Raw genomic sequence first — 22,269 nt, 5'->3', positions numbered from 1 at the left:
TATGAGATGAATAATGTAGGGTATGTAAACATTATATTAGGTAGCATTGTTTAAAGTGGCTAGTGATATATTTTACATAATTTCCCATCAATTCCCATTATTAAAGTGGATGGAGTTGAGTCAGTGTGTTGGCAGCAGCCACTCAATGTTAGTGGTGGCTGTTTAACAGTCTGATGGCCTTGAGATAGAAGCTGTTTTTCAGTCTCTCGGTCCCCGCTTTGATGCACCTGTACTGACCTCGCCTTCTGGATGATAGCGGGGTGAACAGGCAGTGGCTCGGGTGGTTGTTGTCCTTGATGATCTTTATGGCCTTCCTGTGACATCGGGTGGTGTAGGTGTCCTGGAGGGCAGGTAGTTTGCCCCCGGTGATGCGTTGTGCAGACCTCACTACCCTCTGGAGAGCCTTACGGTTGTGGGTGGAGCAGTTGCCGTACCAGGCGGTGATACAGCCCGACAGGATGCTCTCGATTGTGCATCTGTAGAAGTTTGTGAGTGCTTTTGGTGACAAGCCAAATTTCTTCAGCCTCCTGAGGTTGAAGAGGCGCTGCTGCGCCTTCTTCACGATGCTGTCTGTGTGGGTGGACCAATTCAGTTTGTCTGTGATGTGTACGCCGAGGAACTTAAAACTTACTACTCTCTCCACTACTGTTCCATCGATAGGGAGGTGGGGGGTGTTCCCTCTGCTGTTTCCTGAAGTCCACAATCATCTCCTTAGTTTTGTTGATGTTGAGTGTGAGGTTATTTTCCTGACACCACACTCCGAGGGCCCTCACCTCCTCCCTGTAGGCCGTCTCGTCGTTGTTGGTAATCAAGCCTACCACTATTGTGTCGTCCGCAAACTTGATGATTGAGTTGGAGGCGTGCGTGGCCACGCAGTCGTGGGTGAACAGGGAGTACAGGAGAGGGCTCAGAACGCACCCTTGTGGGGCCCCAGTGTTGAGGATCAGCGGGGTGGAAATGTTGTTGCCTACCCTCACCACCTGGGGGCGGCCCGTCAGGAAGTCCAGTACCCAGTTGCACAGGGCGGGGTCGAGCTTGGAGGGCACTATGGTGTTAAATGCCGAGCTGTAGTCGATGAACAGCATTCTCACATAGGTATTCCTCTTATCCAGATGGGTTAGGGCAGTGTGCAGTGTGGTTGAGATTGCATCGTCTGTGGACCTATTTGAGCGGTAAGCAAATTGGAGTGGGTCTAGGGTGTCAGGTAGGGTGGAGGTGATATGGTCCTTGACTAGTCTCTCAAAGCACTTCATGATGACGGAAGTGAGTGCTACGGGGCGGTAGTCGTTTAGCTCAGTTACCTTAGCTTTCTTGGGAACAGGAACAATGGTGGCCCTCTTGAAGCATGTGGGAACAACAGACTGGGATAGGGATTGATTGAATATGTCCGTAAACACACCAGCCAGCTGCTCTGAGGGCGCGGCTGGGGATGCCGTCTGGGCCTGCAGCCTTGCGAGGGTTGACACGTTTAAATGTTTTCCTCACGTCGGCTGCAGTGAAGGAGAGTCCGCATGTTTTAGTTGCGGGCCGTGTCAGTGGCACTGTATTGTCCTCAAAGCGGGCAAAAAAGTTATTTAGTCTGCCTGGGAGCAAGACATCCTGGTCTGTGACGGGGCCGGTTTTCTTTTTGTAATCCGTGATTGACTGTAGACCCTGCCACATACCTCTTGTGTCTGAGCCGTTGAATTGAGATTCTACTTTGTCTCTATACTGACGCTTAGCTTGTTTGATTGCCTTGCGGAGGGAATAGTTACACTGTTTGTATTCGGTCATGTTTCCGGTCACCTTGCCCTGATTAAAAGCAGTGGTTCGGGCTTTCAGTTTCACGCGAATGCTGCCATCAATCCACGGTTTCTGGTTTGGGAATGTTTTAATCGTTGCTATGGGAACGACATCTTCAACGCACGTTCTAATGAACTCGCTCACCGAATCAGCGTATTCGTCAATGTTGTTGTCTGACGCAATACGAAACATATCCCAGTCCACGTGATGGAAGCAGTCTTGGAGTGTGGAGTCAGATTGGTCGGACCAGCGTTGAACAGACCTCAGCGCGGGAGCTTCTTGTTTTAGTTTCTGTCTGTAGGCAGGGATCAACAAAATGGAGTCGTGGTCAGCTTTTCCGAAAGGAGGGTGGGGCAGGGCCTTATATGCGTCGCGGAAGTTAGAATAGCAGTGATCCAAGGTTTTTCCAGCCCTGGTTGCGCAATCGATATGCTGATAAAATTTAGGGAGTCTTGTTTTCAGATTAGCCTTGTTAAAATCCCCAGCTACAATGAATGCAGCCTCCGGATAAATGGATTCCAGTTTGCACAGAGTCAAATAAAGTTTGTTCAGAGCCATCGATGTGTCTGCTTGGGTAGGAATATATACGGCTGTGATTATAATCGAAGAGAATTCCCTTGGTAGATAATGCGGTCGACATTTGATTGTGAGGAATTCTAAATCAGGTGAACAGAAGGACTTGAGTCTACTGTATGCTGTTATGATCACACCACGTCACGTTAACCATGAAGCATACGCCCCCGCCCCTCTTCTTACCAGAAAGATGTTTGTTTCTGTCTGCGCGATGCGTGGAGAAACCAGCTGGCTGCACCGACTCCGATAGCATCTCTCCAGTGAGCCATGTTTCCGTGAAGCAAAGAACGTTACAGTCTCTGATGTCCCTCTGGAATGCTACCCTTGCTCGGATTTCATCAACCTTGTTGTCAAGAGACTGGACATTGGCGAGAAGAATGCTAGGGAGTGGTGCACGATGTGCCCGTCTCCGGAGTCTGACCAGAAGACTGCTCCGTTTCCCACTTTTACAAAGTCGTTTTTTTGGGTCGCCGGCTAGGATCCATTCCGTTGTCCTGGGTGAAAGGCAGAACACAGGATCCGCTTCGGGAAAGTCATATTCTTGGTCGTACTGATGGTGAGTTGACGCTGCTCTTATATTCAGTAGTTCTTCTCGACTGTATGTAATGAAACCCAAGATGACCTGGGGTACCAATGTAAGAAATAACACGTAAACTGCATAGTTTCCTAGGAACGCGAAGCGAGGCGGCCATCTCTGTCGGCGCCGGAAGTACAGGCACCATCAGTCCAGTAAAATAAAAAAGCTAATTATTTAAATTTTTGCTCCGCAGTACCTCGCAAGTGTTGCACCAACTAATCTATTTTGTTATCAAAGCTTGAGTTTTGAAATATAATATGGTCTATAATATGGTCTGAGAAGAACAATATTGGCAGGCCAGACATATAGCCAATATGCTGTGATAAAATTTTAGGCCTACTGCCCAACCTCATTCGTACATAACTGTTTTTGTTAGGTTAATGTTACATTTTTTAAAGTCATTTTAAAAGAAATATCTGAGGGATAGATCTCGGCTTGCTTTTTGACTGCAAAAGGTTGGTGACCACTGCTGTAGAACAATTTCAACTAGCTAGTTATTATTTTATATTGACATTTTAGTAATTTAGCAGACTCTCTTATCCAGAGAAAATAGGATTGAGTGCCTTGCTCAAGGCACATCAGATTTATCGCCTATTCAGCTCGGAGATTCAAACCAGCGACCTTTTGGTTATTGGTCCAAGCTCTTAACCGCTAGGCTCCCGTTGTGCCCCCGTTATATATCAGAGACATTTTCAGGAAAAGCAGGGATAGAGCAAGCTAGTAGAAGTAACATTGTTATTTGAAACCACCACATGATCTGTATCTGTATTATATTCCATATTATGTTTTAAACTATTTGTACTGTATTGCTGTCTGTCTCATGTTGTACAGATCATCAGCATGAATATTAATGTCTCAAGTGGACTAAACTCTCATTAAAATAACATTGTGCCTCTGTTTCTTGGTGACCACTGCTCTGTAGCCTACCCCGTGTACCCCTTCAAAGTAGAAGGATATAGTACATATGCAAATAAAAGGGGACTGGTCATTGGTCAGAATAATGAGATCAGATTGTGATGTCATGCTGTGGATCAAAAACTCCATCCCACCTGAACAGACTGACATTCCAGGCGTAAAAAAAAGGAAAAAAACGGGCATTATCATCCTTTTCACAATTTCAGAGTGTTATTTCAACCTTATAGTGTGGAAAATAACTTTTTTTGACTGCACTGCCCCTTTAAAGGCTGTCTCTTTTCTCACAGAGAGAACTGTGTGTGTATGTGTATGTATGTGTACACTTAGAAAGTGCTATCTAGAACAAAAAAGGGTTCTTCGGCTGTCCCCATGGCAGAACCCTTTTATTAACTATTTTTGGGTCCATGTAGAACTATTTTGATTACAGGTAGAACCCTTTCCAAAGATGGTTCTACATGGAACGGAAAATAGTTAACCCTGGAACTAAAACGGGTTCTCCTATGGGGATAGCCAAATTACCCTTTTGGAATTTTTTCTAAGAGTGTATGTGTGTGCCTATGCACACAAGTGTGTGTGTGTGTGTGTGTGTGCGTTAAATGTCTCCCAGGACTCCTAGCACAATCACTTTGTGTCCATCCCCTGTTGTGACCTTGATATAAGACGTATTACAATCCCCCTTCGGGCATGTTCCAAATCCACGCTGCTGTTTTTTCAATTGGCATTATAATGGTGGGGTTTCCTTTTTCCCCTGTCATCCTCAGGACACAGGGTCCCTCTCAACAGCTCTTCCTGCTGATTCGATCATTGCAGTAACTTTTAGTTGCAGCCAAAGTGACTTTTATATAGGACGATTATAATACATAGCCTAAAGAGGAATTACAGTAGACCACAACTAACATTGATGTCTAATAATTGAAACCATAAAATGCTGTAGAAGTAGGAAGTTATGTGATATATGATAATGCTGGATAATGTGAATAGACTGCGCAACATTTTAAAAACAGTTTAGCTCACAATACATGAATCGTGTAGATAGTTTATCATTTAGTAGCGCTTACAAACTCTCCCCGAGGATACCCCGAAATGTCTATTCTCCTCTCAGTTATCTCTGTGGTTGTTATCACTTTAGTATTCTGTGAAAATGCCCCACTAGGGGCTGAAAAATAGTAGGCCTTTCTCTGATCATGTACACAGGCAGCTCTGTTTGGGAGAAGTTATTCTCCTTCCTGGAAGCTGTCAAATCCCTGAGGTAGAAATCTTCATGAAATGAAGCCGACGGTCACAGCCCCAGCCTAGCCCCTCTCGCCTCATTAATCGAGTCTAAGGATTCAGAGTTATTTGCATGACAATATGGCTCTGTCTTCACACTCATAATGTTAATAACGGCATTAGTGCATATTCGGTAATTGCTTCCCCTGCTCTAATGATATGCTACTCCACATTCATTGTATGTTCTGCCTTTATAAAAATATACAAATATTTACGAGTGCACACACGCACACGTACTCATGCATGCAGTATTGAAACACAAAGAAGCACTCAAAGTCATACAAGGCATACCAGGCACAGGCTTCTGAACAACTCATCTGAACAATTCATACGATTATGCACAGTCTATCATTTAGCACCATTGCAAAGATAGACTGTTTGGAGATGGGATGGAATAACTCTGTACATTTTTTTAGACTTCACTAAAAGCTAAGTAAGCCATTCTCTTTGAATACATACATTACACATATACAGTGCCTTGCGAAAGTATTCGGCCCCCTTGAACTTTGCGACCTTTTGCCACATTTCAGGCTTCAAGCATAAAGATACAAAACTGTGTTTTTTTTTGAAGAATCAACAACAAGTGGGACACAATCATGAAGTGGAACGACATTTATTGGATATTTCAAACTTTTTTAACAAATCAAAAACTGAAAAATTGGGCGTGCAAAATTATTCAGCCCCTTTACTTTCAGTGCAGCAAACTCTCTCCAGAAGTTCAGTGAGGATCTCTGAATGATCCAATGTTGACCTAAATGACTAATGATGATAAATACAATCCACCTGTGTGTAATCAAGTCTCCGTATAAATGCACCTGCACTGTGATAGTCTCAGAGGTCCGTTAAAAGCGCAGAGAGCATCATGAAGAACAAGGAACACACCAGGCAGGTCCGAGATACTGTTGTGAAGAAGTTTAAAGCCGGATTTGGATACAAAAAGATTTCCCAAGCTTTAAACATCCCAAGGAGCACTGTGCAAGCGATAATATTGAAATGGAAGGAGTATCAGACCACTGCAAATCTACCAAGACCTGGCCGTCCCTCTAAACTTTCAGCTCATACAAGGAGAAGACTGATCAGAGATGCAGCCAAGAGGCCCATGATCACTCTGGATGAACTGCAGAGATCTACAGCTGAGGTGGGAGACTCTGTCCATAGGACAACAATCAGTCGTATATTGCACAAATCTGGCCTTTATGGAAGAGTGGCAAGAAGAAAGCCATTTCTTAAAGATATCCATAAAAAGTGTTGTTTAAAGTTTGCCACAAGCCACCTGGGAGACACGCCAAACATGTGGAAGAAGGTGCTTTGGTCAGATGAAACCAAAATTGAACTTTTTGGCAACAATGCAAAACGTTATGTTTGGCGTAAAAGCAACACAGCTCATCACCTTGAACACACCATCCCCACTGTCAAACATGGTGGTGGCAGCATCATGGTTTGGGCCTGCTTTTCTTCAGCAGGGACAGGGAAGATGGTTAAAATTGATGGGAAGATGGATGGAGCCAAATACAGGACCATTCTGGAAGAAAACCTGATGGAGTCTGCAAAAGACCTGAGACTGCGACGGAGATTTGTCTTCCAACAAGACAATGATCCAAAACATAAAACAAAATCTACAATGGAATGGTTCAAAAATAAACAAATCCAGGTGTTAGAATGGCCAAGTCAAAGTCCAGACCTGAATCCAATCGAGAATCTGTGGAAAGAACTGAAAACTGCTGTTCACAAATGCTCTCCATCCAACCTCACTGAGCTCGAGCTGTTTTGCAAGGAGGAATGGGAAAAAATGTCAGTCTCTCGATGTGCAAAACTGATAGAGACATACCCCAAGCGACTTACAGCTGTAATCGCAGCAAAAGGTGGCGCTACAAAGTATTAACTTAAGGGGGCTGAATAATTTTGCACGTCCAATTTTTCAGTTTTTGATTTGTTAAAAAAGTTTGAAATATCCAATAAATTTCGTTCCACTTCATGATTGTGTCCCACTTGTTGTTGATTCTTCACAAAAAAATACAGTTTTATATCTCTATGTTTGAAGCCTGAAATGTGGCAAAAGGTCGCAAAGTTCAAGGGGGCCGAATACTTTCGCAAGGCACTGTATACATATATATATATATATATATATATATATATATATATACAGTATGAAGTCGGAAGTTTACATACACATAGGTTGGAGTCATTAAAACTCGTTTTTCAACCACTCCACAAATTTCTTGTTAACAACTATAGTTTTGGCAAGTCGGTTAGGACATCTACTTTGTGCATGACACAAGTAATTTTTCCAACAATTGTTTACAGACAGATTATTTCACTTATAAATCAGGTTTTGCAACAGCACATGGGGACAAAGATTGTACTTTTTGTAGAAATGTCCTCTGGTCTGATGAAACAAATATAGAACTGTTTGGCCATAATGACCATCGTTATGTTTGAAGGTAAAATGGGGAGGCTTGCAAGCCGAAGAACACCATCCCAACCGTGAAGCACGGGGGTGGCAGCATCATGTTGTGGGGGTGCTTTGCTGCAGGAGGGACTGGTGCACTTCACAAAAAATATATTGAAGCAACATCTCAAGACATCAGTCATGAAGTTAAAGCTTGGTCGCAAATGGGTCTTCCAAATGGACAATGACCCCAAGCACACTTCCAAAGTTATGGCAAAATGGTTTAAGGACAACAAAGTCAAGGTATTGGAGTGGCCATCACAAAGCCCTGACCTCAATCCCATAGCAAAATTGTGGGCAGAACTGAAAAAGGGTGTGCGAGAAAGGAGGCCTACAAACCTGACTCAATTACACCAGCTCTGTCAGGAGGAATGGGCCAACATTCACCCAACTTATTGTGGGAAGCTTGTGGAAGGCTACCTGAAACGTTTTAGCCAAGTTAAACAATTTAAAGGCAATGCTACCAAATACTAATTGAGTGGATGTAAACTTCTGACCCACTGGGAATGTGATGAAAGAAAGAAAAGCTGAAATAAATCATTCTCTCTACTATTATTCTGACATTTCACATTCTTAAATAAAGTGGTGATCCTAACTGACCTAAGACAGGGAATTTGTACTATGATTAAATGTCAGGAATTGTGAAAAACTGAGTTTAAATGTATTTGGCTAAGGTGTATGTAAACTTCAGACTTCAACTCTATACACACACACACACACACACACACACACACACACAACAGTATGTGGACTCCTCTTCAAATTAGTACATTTGGCTATTTCAGCCACACCCGTTGCTGACAGGTATATAAAATTGTGCACATAGCCATGCAATCTCCATAAAACATTGTCAGTAGAATGGCCTTACAGAAGAGCTCAGTGACTTTCAACGTGGCTCTGTCTTAGGATGCCACCTTTTCAACAAGTTTCTGCCCTGCTAGAGCTGCCCCGGTCAACTGTAAGTGCAGTTATTGTGAAGTGGAAACATCTTGAAGCAAATATGGCTCAGCTGTAAAGTGGGAGGCCACACAAGCTCACAGAGTGGGACCGCCGACTACTGAAGCGAATAGTGTGTAAAAATCATCTGTCTTCGGTTGCAACACTCACTATCGAGTTTTAAATTGCGTCTGGAAGCAACGTCTGTTCATTGGGAGCTGGAGTGGTGTAAAGCTTGCCACCATTGGACTGAATGGAAACGCGTTCTCTAGGGGGATGAGTCCCGCTTCACCAGAGCAATGGACACATCTGGGTTTGGCAGTAGCCAGGAGAACATTACCTGCCCAAATGCATAGTGCCAACTGTAAAGTTTGGTGAAGTAGGAATAATGGCCTGGGGCTATTTTTCATGGGCCCCTTAGTTCCAGTGAAGGGAAATCTTAAAGCTACAGCATACAATGACATTCTAGATGATTCTGTGCTTCCAACTTTGTGGCAACAGTTTGGGGAAGGCCCTTTCCTGTTTCAGCATGACAATGCCCCCGTGCACAGAGCGAGATCTATACAGAAATGGTTTGTTGAGATCAGTATTGAAGAACTTGACTAGCCTGCACAGAGCCCTGACCTTAACCCCATCATACACCTTTGGGATGAATTGTAACGCTGACAGCGAGCCAGGCCTAATCTCCCAACATCAGTACCTGACCTCACTAATGCTCTTCTAGCTGAATGGAATCAAGTCCCCATAGTAATGTTCCAACATCTAGTGGAAAGCCTTCCCAGAAGAGTGGAGGCTGTTTACGCAGCAAAGGGGGGACCCACTCCATATTAATGCCCATAATTTTGGAATTAGATTTTCGGCGAGCACATTCATACATACTTTTGGTCATGTAGTGTAACTTACAGGTGGGGATCACTAATTCACTTATGGTGTTATGCTATTCGCCATTCATTAGCATGTGGTAACTGTAACACAACTGTTTGTGGGGTTTATAGAGAAGGGAATGATGTAATACACCAACTCATCTACGACAAGGAATTCTGTTCTCCTCTTGCTACAGAAGGATGGTTTGGATTGGCACTGATAGACATGCACGTACACACATACAAATACACACACACACACCCACACACACCATCTTGTCTTGTCCTGATGTGTCCTCCTCAGACCTCCTCTTGTGGCTTTGTGACTTTAAGGTCAGTGTGAGTTGTCTGTTTGACATCCCTACCTATGGCAGGACAAGACAGCCCAGACCCAGCCTTCCTTCGGGGTTAGGTGTCCTTGTTTGTGTTTACCCAAGCACTGCACTTGTATTGTGAACAGAAACATTGCTGTTGCATAATTCACATTAGGAAGGTAGCTGCTGCCTCAAGAGAGGCAGGTAATGGGGCAGCATAATGGGGCTCTCGCCAGCAGCATAGCACAGTTTATTATTTTTTGGGTAGAGAGGACAACTGCAGTTCTATAGCTAATGTCCTGCTATTCTACACATTTTGCCATGAGGCTGAGCGAAAATGTTGCAGTTTTAAAGCCCATTTCCTGTAGTAATAATAATAATAATAACATGTATGGCTGATGACGTGTTCATATGCTATCTGGGGGGCCGACCTCCGGGGGTGTTTGCTACGCCAGTGGCTTTCGCTGCACTGGAGCCCGGGAGGCAGACTGACGGTTTGGCTTGGAGCATGCAGTGCAAAAAGTACACAGTCGACACACCCACCCCATGCCAGTGTCGTCAAATGTATTTCCTTTTTTTTGCTGGCCCTTGTACTGGAGCTACTGCCTTTCTGCTATAAGATGATACAATATATAAAACTGTCCCAGACTCTTTATGCATAGGTCTTCAAATGTATTTTTACCTGGGGGAGGCACAGACTATAATCAGGAGTTGACATTAATAAGTGAGCCAATGTCAGTCGATCATTGGCTGCCTCCCTGAATGGAAAGCATCTGTCTGTCATCATAAGGCAATGCTGCTCTTTATTAAACCGTTGGGGTTTGTAAGGAATTTCTCCTGGAGGTTTTCAAGGGCTCTCGAAGGTTGCTGACTGACTCACCTATTTGCATTTGTCAATCACACACGCGCGCACGTACACACAGACACACACACACACACGCTGATAATTAATCAACTGCCCAAATGAGGACATAGTCAGTTCTGTCAGTGCTAGTCACTCAGGATATTGTCATTAAGGTTCAGGCATAAGCCAGATACAGTAGCTAGCTATAAGAGGATCCAGTTTCAAACACATTCCCTTTGGATCTCTGCGTCAGTGTGAACATCAATGAGGTTTAGGGGCATGCTTTTATGAAAGCTCGGAGCACAGTAGTAGATCTATGGAAATGTGTCAATACAGTTGTAGGATCTTACTTTGATTACTCTTTTGTTGCTGAGAATGTTCCTGCACGGCAGGTAGTGTTAGGGCGGTATCAAGATATCCATATCGTCAAACCGTCCTTCTCTCACCCCAAGATATACGGTATTACCGATTTAGTACACAAGGGGGTGCCAAATAAACACAAAAAAAGCCCATTGGGTGTCAATTACCAGAATGCTAACATCATAAAAAAAAAAATGAATTGCAAAGACAGGCTATCCAGCTCATAAAGTTAAACATATATAGGTAGGAGCTACCGAATGTTATTTGCAACATTTACAAGCGAATGTGAATGAGTGGCATTGTGCAAATGAAAAGCATGCAGTATTGGAGCTTCAGCAGTGTACACCCTGTGTCTGTGTGGAGTCTGTAGTCGCTAGGGCAATGGGCCTGTCCGCTCTGCTTGGAGAAGAAGGGGGAGGAGCAAGGAAATCAAGATGGAAGTGGCAGCTGTGCAAATAACTCATCCAAAGGGCTTTGCATTCTCAAACACAGCAGAAAGCTAACACAATATGATGCCCAGTCACCTTATTAATTCAACCACTTACTTAGATGGCAAGTTAAACTAGGGGTTGTGTTAAAGGCATATTTCAGATTTTTTTATGCAGGAAAAATAGATAAAACGCTTAAGAATGATCTTACAGTGTTTTGTAAACACAGATCTGAAAGGCTTCTTATTGTAATTTCTGCTCAGCACCAGACTAATTTTATGCTTCAGTTGCACTTCTAAACTTTGATGAGAATTCACCAACGGGCATTCTATCAGCAGACAGCGCTCTGACTGATGTGTAGCTACTTTTCTCTGGTTCTTGTCTCAGGAGTAGCAAGCCTATTTTTCTCTGGTAAAATGCAAGATTAACTTTAAGCAAAACATCATGAAATGTTGCCGGCTACATTATTTCCATAATAGGCGTAAACATCAGAACTTTGATGGCCATGCATCGTTTTTGCCTTTTCATTGTAAGCTCATTTACTTGTGTGGCTGCCAGCCAAATAGCGTTGCATTTCTGTTATCATCTGATGAAAATGAAGCTATTTTCTGCCGAATGTGTTGTACTAATGTATATACTGATCACTCTACGTCCCTGATCACTCTATTCAAGAAAAAAAACACTTGAATTTTCAATACAAAAATGACCCCTGTCAAAACACAGCTGGACTCACCTGCTTCGACTTTCTCTTGTTGTGCCATTTACTATCAAACACGTGACTGGCTCAACTGTGCTGGGGAACCAAGTAAGCTTCATAATGTAAAATAATGTGACAGGTGAAATGAGAACACAATCTGCTTTATCTCCTAACGTTATTGCACAAGTTGACTGCAGGTATTATAAAAATGTATTGAAAAACTTGAAATAAATCGTTTTAAACGGTATTTACGGAATTGAAAAAACATTCCTGGCTATTTCCAAATACCCCGGTATATGGTATATGGTATACCGCCCAAGTCTAACAGCAGGAAGTGTACACTTGTCGTGTATTCAATGTTTAAAAGTGCTTCGAAGGTTAGTCATTTCCACTTTAAAATATCATACTTGATTTGCCCTGACAAAAATGGGTCAACCCCTAATTATAATCCACATAATAATTCACATTTCCTTTTACTGCAGAATTATTTTCCTGCTGTAGCAAACTGGCTCAAATGAAGATCCTACATATGTACAGTGGTTTAAGAAACTGATAGAAGTAGCAGAGAAACTAGCTTTTTCTGAATGGGTACAAGGGGGGACTCCATTGTGAGATAATAGCTTTCTCGTGGAGATGTGATTGTCTCTGCTGTTGTTTCCTCCTGCATGCTAGGCGGTCGTTCAGTGACTGCTTAGTGTAGTCTCATTAATATGGGTGTCACTGCCTTCCCTCTCCTTCAGCTAAACCTGCCTGCCATGCCAGACCCTGTTACTGTAATGGAGCTGCTGCTGCTATTGCCGCATTGTCCCCGGATGGCCGAAGTGCAGATCCCCTGTTTGTCATTTCCCAAGGATACGATCATTTGAGAATGTGTGTGTGTGCATGTATTGAGTGTGGAGAGATACAAGTTTAAATCTCCTTTCCTTCCTCCAGCTGGTGATGAAATGCTTCAATATTTAAAGGAGCTCATTAAGCTTTGTGGCATTAGTTAATAACACTACTGTATGTGTGGCACCATGTTCCTAATGTTGATCCCTCTGTCCGTCTACCAGCAATTAGTGTGTTTGACTAGAAGTGACAGACCACCATCTGGTACATCTGTTCTATAGACTGTGGACTGGTAGGCATCTTCTTTCGGGGGTCTTTGTATGCATCCCAAATGGCACCCTATTTACCCTATTTCTTACGGGTCCTGGTCAAAAGTAGTGCACTAAATAGGGAATACTACTTTGTGAAGTACAGTGAAACATTGTGCAGCCATTCAGACTTCAGTGCCATGGTCAGACACCTGGCAGTGTGGTACCAGGACAACAACCTCTCCCTCAACGTCAGCAAGACAATGCTTTGTAAGTAGGAAAACCTGCAAAATCGGCAGTGTATCAAATACTTGTTCTCTCCACTGTATGTACATATTAACCTCAATTACCTCATACCTCTGCACATCGACTCAATGCTGGTACCCCTTATATACAGTGGTGGAAAAAGTACCCAATTGTCATACTTGAGTAAAAGTAAAGATACCTTCATAGAAAATGACTCAAGTAAAAGTCACCCAGAAAAATACTACTTGAGTGAAAGTCTAAAAGCATTTGGTTTTAAATATACTTAAGTATCAAATGTAAAAGGATAAATCATTTCAAATTGCTTATAGTAAGCAAATAGGACAGCACAATTTTCATTATTTTTATGGATCGCCAGGGGCACACTACAACACGCATACATCATTTACAAACAAAGCATTTGTGTTTAGTGAGTCCTCCAGATCAAAGGCAGTAGGGATGACCAGGGATGTTCTCTTGATAAGTGAGTGAAATGGACCATTTTCCTGTCCTGCTAAGCATTGACAATGTAATGAGTAATTTTGGGTGTCAGAGAAAATGTATGGAGTAAAAAGTACACCAATTCTTAAGGAATATAGTAAAGGTAAAGTAGTGCAAAATAGAAATAGCCAAGTAAATTAAAGATACTTAAAAAAACTACTTAAGTAGTACTTAAGTATTTTTACTTAAGTACTTTACACCACTGCTTGTAAATAACCAAGTCATCGTTACTCATTGTGTATTTATTATTACGTGCTCTACTTTTCTATTATTTCTCTATTTCCTTTCTCTGCATTGTTGGGAAGGGCCCGTAAGCATTTCGCTGTTCGTAAAACAACAAGTGTGGTGGACTAAGCATGTTACGAATAAAATATATTTGATTTGATTTGCTACCTCTGTTGGCAGTGGATCAAGCCCCAGGGTAGAGGGAGTTTGCCAGTGATTTTACTGTAATGCACAATATAACTGCTTTTGGGAGGAGGAAGGGAGGTGCACTGCACACAATTCTCATAACATAAAGCAACCAAATCTGAGGGCAAACTGCCAATGGTCACTGAGTGATTTGTGAGTGTGCGTGTGTAGTTCTGCAATCATTCTTAGATTTCAACTCATTTCTTGCTGTGTTACTGTATATGTTGCCTTCCTCCAGGATTTGTTGCATAAGATACAGAAATAGAAAAGCTTCAACATGACAATAAGACAGCTGGCACGTCTTTGATCATGCTCTTCATTGACACCTCGGTATCAGACATGATGACATAGTCCTTCTGCTTAAATCTAATTGCCTTTCAAGCACTTCTTGTTTGTGGACCCATTACTTTCACATTCCTAAAGGTATTCGCAGCACAGTAGGTCATCTGATGAAAGAAAATATATGAATGGATGGATGAATCACCTGGGTAAAGTTAGTGAGTGAAAAAAGTATGGTGTGTTCCATCTTTGTGAGCAGCCTGATCATCTCTCTGTGTCTTGCCAAGGCTAGAGGATAACTCTCTCTCCATCCATCCCTCCTTCTCTCTCCGTCTTTCCCTCCCTCTCTCTCGCTGCCTATTTCCTCATACATGGCATCGCTTCAATCAGCCTTTGTCTCCATGACGATCGGATGAGGTTCCACTGTATTTACAATGTCACCTCAGTACAGCAGCAGTGTCTAATGTAAGCAGTTTTTAACAGTGGTGGATATTAATGTTTTGGCCTATGCATAAATAATAAACAGAGAGTAGCAGCAGCATAAAAGAGGGGTCTGGGTAGCCCTTTTATTAGTCTTAGGCTTGGGGGTAGAAGCTGCTAAGAAGCCTTTTGGACCTACACTTGACGCTCCGGTACCGCTTGCCGTGCGATAGCAGGGAGAACAGTCCATGACTAGGGTGGCTGGAGTCTATGACAATTTGTAGGGCCTTCCTCTGACACCGCCTGGTATAGAGATCCTGGATGGCAGGAAGCTTGGCTCCAGTGATGTACTGGGCCGTACGCACTACCCTCTGTAGTGCCTTGCAGTCGGAGGCCGAGCAGTTGCAGTGATGCAACTCGTCAGAATGCTCTCAATGGTGCAGCTATAGAACCCTTTGAGGATCTGAGGACCCACCCCAAATCTTTTCAGTCTCCTGAGGGGGAATAGGCTTTGTCGTGCCCTATTCACGTCTGTCTTGGTGTGCTTGGACCATGTTAGTTTGTTGGTGATGTGGACACCAAGGAACTTGAAGCTCTCAACCAGCTCCACTTGCAGCCCAGTCGATCATCTCCTTTGTCTTGACCACGTTGAGGGAGAGGTCGTTGTCCTGGCACCACAAAGCCAGGTCTCTGACCACCTCACCTCATCTCTGACCATTAGCCGTCTCATCGTTGTTGGTGATCAGGCATACCACTGTAGTGTCATCTGCAAACATAATGATGGTGTTGGAGTCGTGCCTGGCCATGCAGTCATGAGTGAACAGAGAGTACAGGAGGGGACTGAGGACCTACCCGAGGGGCCCCCGTGTTGAGGATCAGCATGGCAGATGTTTAGTTACCCTCCCTTACCAGCTGGGGGTGGCCCGTCAGGTAGTCCAGGATCCAGTTGCAGAGGGAGGTGTCCCAGGGTCCTTAGCTTAGTGATGAGCTTTGAGGGCACTATGGTGTTGAACGCTGAGCTGTAGTCAATGAATAGCATTCTCACATAGCTTTTCCTTTTGTCCTGGTGGGAAAGGGCAGTGTTGAGTGCAATAGAGATCGCATCATCTGTGGGTATGCAAATTGGAGTGAGTCTAGAGTTTCTGGGATAATGGTGTTCATGTGAGCCTTGACCAGCCTTTCAAAGCACTTCATGGCTACAGACGTGAGTGCTACGGGTCGGGTCGGTAGTCATTTAGGTTACTTTAGTGTTCTTGGGCACATGGACTATGGTGGTCTGCTTGAAACATGTTGGTATTACAGACTATTTCAGGGACAGGTTGAAAATGTCAGTGAAGACACTTGCCAGTTGGACAGCGCATGCTCGGAGTACACGTCCTGGTAATCCTGCGGCCTTGTGAATGTTGACCTGTTTAAAGGTCTAACTCACATCGGCTACGGAGAGCGTGATCACATAGTCGTCCAGAACAGCTGATTCTCTCATGCATGCTTCAGTGTTACTTACCTCGAAGCGAGCATAGAAGTTATTTAGCTCATCTGGTAGGCTCGTGTCACTGGGCAGATTGCTGTGCTTCCCTTTGTAGTCTGTAATAGTGTGCAAGCCCGGAGCCGGTGTAGTACGATTCAATCTTAGTCCTGTATTGACGCTTTGCTTGTTTGATGGTTCATCAGAGGGCATAGCGGGATTTCTTATAAGCTTCTGTGTTAGAGTCCCGTTCCTTCAAAGCGGCATCTCTACCCTTTAGCTCAGTGCGGATGTTGCCTGTAATGCATGGATTCTGGTTGGGGTATGTAGGGCTCCCGAGTGGTGCAGCGGTCTAAGGCACAGAATCTCAGTGCTCGAATCCAGGCTGTATCACAACTGGCCGTGATTGGGAGTCCCACAGGGTGGCGCACAATTGGCCCAGCGCAATCCGAGTTTGGCTGGTGTAGACCGTCATTGTAAATAAGAATTTGTTCTTAACTGACTTGCCTAGATAAACCAAGGTTAAATAATGTTTTATTAAATGTATGTACAGTCACTGTGGGGATGATGTCATCAATGCACTTAATGATGAAGCCAGTGACTGATGTGGTGTACTCCTCAATGCCTTTGGAAGAATCCCTGAACATATTCCAGTCTACGCTAGCGAAAAGCAGTACTGTAGCTTATCATCTGCTTCATCTGACCACTTTCTTATTAAGAGGGAATAAGCAGGAAATGCAGAATCCTCCAACCAGGATTTCTGCAAAACAGGGAATATATTGAAAGTTCCCAGAATTTTTCAACCCTGCCACAATAATACTGGCAGATGCACTGACAAAATCATTTCACTATAGTTGAATACCCAGCAAGTCATATGACGCAGCCTGAGTTGGAACAAAAAACACTATACGTCTAAATAGCAATGACTGTCTGGACTGTATTGAACGTTAAACCATTCCATCACGTGTAACCTCAAGATTTTATTCCAGTTTTTCACACCCCATTGTCATGCTTTAATTTCTATCTCACTATATAACATGCACAATGAAGGTGTTTGCCGAGAACGTCACGAAAACGATGCACCCTTCAATGGGGCAGAAGGCCGTGTCTTGTTATGATGGTGGATGGACAGATAGCTAGCAACAATGACAAGAAAATGCCATGTGGTGAATTGTAAGTGGCCTGTTTCAGCTAGTTGTATCCTGTTCTTGATACCATGTTTTGTTTTGAGGTGTTTTAACTGATTTCACATCGATGCTAACATGGCTAAAATTAGGTATCTAACCAACCAACAACTGTAATGTGCAACAAGTGCTCATTGTGCAACTTTATTTGTGTTCAATAAACATTGGAGACCAAATATAGTTTACATGAAGTCAACAATCTATGCCAACCATGTCCGTTTTTACCCATAGTTGTGCACTCGTTGGTTTTGTTGCTAAACAACCAATCCGTCTTCAGTCACTGGAGCGAGGGCAAAACAGCCACCACAAGGCAAGCATCACTAACCATGACTAAGGGAGACACCATCACTGACACCCCGTTATTTATTTATTTATCATGTCCCCACCATAAGATGCATTGACACACTGTCTTAGTGTTTTTGATCATGCTTTTGGTCTTCTGAGATAAGATGGCTATACATCACCAGCTGACAGGTCTGTGGAACAAGGCCCTCACCTCATCACACTTTCGTTCATCGTGCACCACTGTCTATCTCTCCTTCTCGGTTTGCCCTCTCTGTCTCTCCTTCTTCTCAGTCCATTTTCTACGGTCTCTTCTGGTTTCTCTTTCTCTCACATTCTTCTATTCTATTATGTCTCTCTCATTGTCTGTCTATTACTGTCTACTTCTCTTTCTCTGATACACTATTACTATAGTCTACTCTCTGTCTCTCTCTCTCTCAATTCAATTTCAGGGTTTTATTGGCATGGGAAACATATGTTTACATTGCCAAAGCAAGTGAAGCAGATAATAAACAAAAATGAACTGTAAACATTACACTTACAAAAATTGCAAAAGACATTTCAAATGTCATATTGTTGTAATGATGTGCAAATAGTTAAAGTACAAAAGGGAAAATAAATGAACATAAATATAGGTTGTATTTACAATGGTGTTTGTTCTTCACTGGTTGCTCTTTTCTTGTGGCAACAGGTCACACATATTGCTGCTATGATTGTACACTGTGGTATTTCACCCAATAGATATGGCAGTATATCAAAATTGGATTTGTTTTTCGAATTCTTTGTGGGTCTGTTTAATCTGAGGGATATATATATATATATATACACACACACAGTATAAAGTCGGAAGTTTACATACACTTAAGTTGGAGTCATTAAAACTCGTTTTTCAACGACTCCACAAATTTCTTGTTAACAAACTATAGTTTTGGCAAGTCGGTTAGGACATCTACTTTGTGAATGACACAAGTAATTTTTCCAACAATTGTTTACAGACAGATTATTTCACTTATAATTCACTGTATCACCAATCCAGTGGGTCAGAAGTTTGCATACACTAAGTTGACTGTGCCTTTAAACAGCTTGGAAAATTGCAGAAAATGATGTCATGGCTCTAGAAGCTTCTGATAGGCTAATTGACATAATTTGTGTCAATTAGAGGTGTACCTGTGGATGTATTTCAAGGCCTACTTTCAAACTCAATTTGCTTGACGTCAATGGGAAAATCAAAAGAAATCAGCTAAGAAAATTTGTAGACCTCCACAAGTCTGGTTCATCCTTGGGAGCAATTTCCAAACGCCTGCAGGTACCACGTTCATCTGTACAAACAATAGTATGAAAGTATTAACACCATAGAATGACACAGCTGTCATACCACTCAGGAAGGAGACGCGTTCTGTCTCCTAGAGATGAAAGTACTTTGGTGTGAAAAGTGTAAATCAGTCCCAGAACAACAGCAAAGGACCTTGTAAAGATTCTGAAGGAAACGGGTATAAAAGTATCTATATCCACAGTAAAACGAGTCCTCTGTCGACATAACCTGAAAGGCCGCTCAGCAAGGAAGAAGCCACTGCTTCAAAACTGCCATAAAAAAAGCCAGACTTTGTTTGCAACTGCATATGGGGACAAAGATTGTAAAAGATTGTCCTCTGGTCTGATGAAACAAAAATAGAACTGTTTGGCCATAATGACCATCGTTATGTTTGGAGGAAAAAGGGGGAGGCTTGCAAGCCAAAGAACACCATCCCAACCATGAAGCACGGGGGTGGCAGCATCATGTTGTGGGGGTGCTTTGCTGCAGGAGGGACTGGTGCACTTCACAAAATTGATGGCATCATGAGGTAGGAAAATGATGTGGATATATTGAAGCAACATCTCAAGACATCAGTCAGGAAGTTAAAGCTTGGTTGCAAATGACTCCAAACATACTTCCAAAGTTGTGGCAAAATGGCTTAAGGACATCAAAGTCAAGGTAAGCCCTGATGTCAATCCTATAGAAACTTTGTGGGCAGAACTGAAAAAGCGTGTGCGAGCAAGGAGGCCTACAAAGCTGACTCAGTTACTCCAGCTCTGTCAGGAGGAATGGGCCAGAATTCACCCAACTTATGGTGGGAAGCTTGCGGAAGGCTACCCAAAATGTTTGACCCAAGTTAAACAATGTAAAGGCAATGCTACCAAATACTAATTGAGTGTATGTAAACTTCTGACCCACTAGGAATGTGATGAAAGAAATAAAAGCTGAAATAAATTATTCTCTACTATTATTCTGACATTGCACATTCTTACAATAAAGTGGTGATCCTAACTGACCTAAGACAGGTAATTTTTACGACGATTAAATGTCAGTAATTGTGAAAAACTGAGTTAAAATGTAATTGGTGAAGGTGTATGTAAACTTCCGACTTCAACTGTATGCCTCTCTAATATGGTCATACATTTGGCAGGAGGTTAGGAAGTGCAGCTCAGTTTCCACCTCATTTTGTGGGCAGTGTGCACATAGCCTGTATTCTCTTGAGAGCCAGGTCTGCCTTCGGCGGCCTTTCTCAATAGCAATGCTATGCACACTGAGTCTGTACATAGTCAAAGATTTCCTTAACTTTGGGTCAGTCACTGTGGTCAGGTATTCTGCCACTGTGTACTCTGTGTAGGGCCAAATAGCATCTTAGTTTGCTCTGTTGTTTGGTAAATTCTTTCAATGTGTCAAGTAATTATCTTTTTGTTTTCTCAATTGATTTGGTTCTCTCTCTCAACTTTGTTGAGACCAACATGTCCTTCTGCTCAATCCTTCCTTGTTCCCCCTCGCTGCTGTTGCATGGTACCCAGGGAGGGATTAGAATGTATGGTTCAGTTAGTTGGTGGGGACCGTCTCTTCTCCAGAGGCCAGGCTTGGCAACAACGGCGCAAGAGTCAGGTGCTCAGGTCCTGGGAGGCAGGCAAATAGGATGGGGGGAGGATGATGTAGTGGAGCTGGACAGGGATGGAGGAGGAGATAGTGAAGGAGGAGAATGAGGAGGAGGGCAGACTGCAGAGTATGGCAGACCACAGAGGAAGCCTCTGTGGGAGTCATCATGATGAGGATGGAGAATCAGGCCTGTGCAAGGTTATTTCAGGCCAAGTTTATGCTGCTCTTGTCTTGTACTGACTTGAGCCGGTCTACTCTGAGACGTTTACTTACTTCACTTAATTAATCCACGTCATCTAATTTGGGCCATAAGGCAACAACTAGATCCCTTCACTTTTTCTTGTCCTTCTACTACTAGGTTATTCTATCACATTGTTGTACAAAGTTTGAAGCGCATAAAGGGAGGTGAGAAAAGGTGAGAGGAGATTGATGTATTGGACTGTAACTCATTAGCCACAGTTCTTTTCCTGGGGTTTGATCCACGGGACATGGACACCACTATTGACTGTACCTGGCCACTTTGTTCCACTGATCAAGGCCTGGCACTCAACATGTGGTCAGAATTGACATACCCTGTTCCATTATCAAAGCCTTTTGGAGGGCGAGGGCACACTGGCACCAAAAAGTGCTGATCTCTCCCTCTGACTGATCTAGACTTGAAAGAGGAAGTGTAACCTCTACATTATTTATGTGCTCAGGCCCCAATTCCGACCCGAGTTAAAATCCTCAAGAGTTTATTGACGTACCCATGCGTCAATCTAAGTAAAATAATTTATTTTAAAATCCCCATCAAAATCTGTCAGTTTAACGAGACATATCTCGTTTTTGCATGGGCTGCGTCTCAACAGCATCTGCCTATGTCGGCCTTCCGCAGGTTACAGGCAATCTACAGTGGTGTTTGTCAGACCATGAGACCTCACGAAAACGTCTGTAACAGCCCGAACAGTTTGGCCTAGAAACTAATATGTTCACTCTATGGGGAGATTTTCACGAACACAATGGTGTTCGCCGTTTTGCTCTAAGACTCCCATAAGTGTCACGGGACTCGTCTGATGGTAACCAATATAAAATAAAGGAGATATGGAGGTAGTGTTGTGCCAACAAAAATGAGGAGTTAAATATGCCTAAAAAAGAAAATGTCTTAACCAATCATATATATAGGACAGACACTTCAAAACCTTACTCCTAATTCTACCTTTTTTGACTGTCTTTTTGCCATTTATGAATGTGTTATTCAATACATTTCTATGGACTCTAGCAGTAAAGGCCGAATTCAATATTTTATCAAAAAATGTTTGAGTATATTTTTTTATATCCATGGTATGACCATCCTAAAACAATTCCAATAACAATATGTTAGCCAAACCCTCCCCTAACCTGGACAACACTGGGCCAATAGTGCGCCGCCTCATGGGTCTCCCAGTCACAGCTGGCTGCGACACAGCCCGGGCAAGAACCCGGATCTATAGTAATGCCTCTAGCACTGCGATACAGTGCCT

Source organism: Oncorhynchus mykiss, chromosome 16, assembly GCF_013265735.2.
Source record: "Oncorhynchus mykiss isolate Arlee chromosome 16, USDA_OmykA_1.1, whole genome shotgun sequence".
Classification (NCBI taxonomy): Eukaryota; Metazoa; Chordata; class Actinopteri; order Salmoniformes; family Salmonidae; genus Oncorhynchus; species Oncorhynchus mykiss.
Note: the sequence above shows the minus strand (reverse complement) of the source record.